At 37.0% G+C, this 2,500-nt stretch overlaps 1 protein-coding gene across 1 annotated transcript in view; it reads right to left on the bottom strand.

Moving 5' to 3' along the window:
• The window catches only part of LOC125025299 (zwei Ig domain protein zig-8-like), a 171,737-nt gene that overhangs the window by 129,131 nt on the left and 40,106 nt on the right, over window positions 1-2,500 (bottom strand). The window lies entirely within an intron of this gene.

Here is a 2,500-nt window from a genome sequence, read left to right as displayed (position 1 = left end):
ACACACACACACACACACACACACACACACACACACACACACACACACACGCGCGCGCGCGAGAGAGATAAATAAAAACTTATAAAGATAAGGTCGAGTGTACGTGGGAGAGAGAGAGAGAGAAAAAAAACCCATAGAGATGGAGGGAAAGGGAAGCAACATAAAATGTTCGGCCAAACAAAAACAGAAATCACTAAATATAAACTCCAGGATAATGTTGTCCTTTCCGCCAGCAGCTGTTAGTCTACTAATGCCACGCAACGTATAAACAAAGATCTGGTGCAGCTGTTTTGTAGAGTACTTATACACCAAGGCGGCCCGTCGCACGCAACCAATGACAAGTGTCAAGTAGCAAGTGGCAAGTGACACGCGGCATAGTGATTTCAGATCAAGGTAACACGTGGCGCGTGTCACTCGGTTTACAAGATGGCATCATCAGAGGTTAATAGTCAAAATAAATAAATGACCTAGACATTAAATTACCGGAGGTTGACGAAGCTATTGTTATCCTAAGTTATCTTGTGGACCTTATATGTCTGTCTCCTGGAGGAATAAGGTGGGGGACTTTGGAGCAGAAGGTGAGGCTAACTTGTTCCAAGACCAATGCATCCAGAAGTTTTCCTTTTCTATCCTATGTTATTTGATTTCAACATTTTTATGTTAACTTGGCTGATAATAACTTCGGATCTAAAAGTAGGAAATATCGGACAAGTCGGATCTCGACGTCGCACGCAGGTCGCACGCTCCACGACATTTCTTTGTGATCGGTTTCATATATTTCCGGATGTTCTTTTTCAAATGGCGTGTCATGTGGCGTGCCACGTGCGACGTGCCACCTTATTGTGAAAGCGGCCTTAGTTTATTTGCATTCACGCACACCTATCTATCTATCTATCTGTCCGTTTTTATGTGTCTTTCTATCTATCTCTCTACGTGTCGGTTTATTTCAGCTTTATACATGAATGTATTTTTCTATATATAAATATGTCTGTCTATCTATCTATCTATCTACCCATCGATCTGTCTATCTACCCATCCGTCTATCTATCTGCGTATCTACCTATTTATCTACCTACCTACCTTCCTTCCTACCTATCTGTGTCTCTATCCATCTACCATCATAATTGTGTACACACACTCAAACATACACACACACACACACACACACACACACACACACACACACACACACACACACACACACACACACACACACACACACATGTTCACATTTCTCTCCCCTTATGACCTGTGTCTACTCTTCGTTATAAGCAGCTCGGCGGAAAGGCAGTCACGATGAGCCCAGGCCTTGATTAAAATGCGCAGTAAACTTTATATTGCACGTGAAAAAAAAGAAAGAAAATAATGCTCGTCTTCCCGGTTCATGACAAAGAATTTTAATATGAATTTTACACATTCAGCTGAATCTCTTTCAGTTGACTTTTTGTCCGCGAGAACTGCCTCTAACGTTGTTCAATAGAGTTATATTGGGCGTTATTTGTTTTTATTTGTCCGCTCATTTATCTGTTTAGTTATTTATCCATTCACTTCTACATCTCTATTCATTATATCTAAAAGGAGCAAGATATAAAGAGGGAGGAGATTAGAGAAGAAAACGGATAAAAGGGAGAAGAAGAAATAGGTAAAAAATAAGAAAAAAACAAAACAGACAAAAGATAATCGAAATAATGAAAAGAAGAAAAAACAAACAAACACACAAACAAACACAGAATGAGGGGAAATGGAAAATAGAATAAATAGGAAAAAAGAAGCGAAAGAAAACAAAAAAGCATCAGAAAACAGAGGATAAAACTGTTGAAATAAAAGGAAGGGAAAAAACAGCAGAAAAATAGAAAAACAAACAGAATCGAGATAAAAAACAATAATGCGATTTATAAAACAGAAAAGAAGTTTGTGAAAAATGAAGCTAAAGAAACAAATGCATTAATGATAAGAAAATCCGTCCTGTTTGTCTCACAGTGGTAAAATATCTTTATTTTTTAAATTTCTTTTCTATTTCAGTACTTGCGTTGTATAGAATCCCAGACATTGCATTAGCCGTACTATATTCCGTATAAATAAAGCACAAAATATGAAGTCAAATAGGCACTTGTAAAATGCATTACCTAACAATTCCGGTCTGAAATGTATTTTTTCTTGTTTATAAATGAAATAATAATAATAAAAAAGCCCGTCTGATGGGGTATAAGCGTTCCTTATTCTGTATATAAAGCATAGAATATATTCTTTGATGGAGTAGGAATGCATCTCTTATGTAAAGTTTAAAGAGATGGTATTCATTATCCTTTTCTGATGGAATTATTTTGCCCTGGTTAAATGCCCTACTTGCATCTTCTTTATTGCACAGCGAATGGGGAATTCATTGCTGACTTTGCATCGCAATAAAGAGCAGTGTCGTTAAATGAGTCTCTTCCACACATACCATATTCAAACCTTTTATGTAAAATTACATGTTTATATATTTAAACAAGAATTACAA

Source organism: Penaeus chinensis, chromosome 4, assembly GCF_019202785.1.
Source record: "Penaeus chinensis breed Huanghai No. 1 chromosome 4, ASM1920278v2, whole genome shotgun sequence".
Lineage (NCBI taxonomy): Eukaryota > Metazoa > Arthropoda > Malacostraca > Decapoda > Penaeidae > Penaeus > Penaeus chinensis.
The sequence above is the reverse complement of the archived record's forward strand: the minus strand, read 5'-3'. Positions and strand labels throughout refer to the sequence as shown.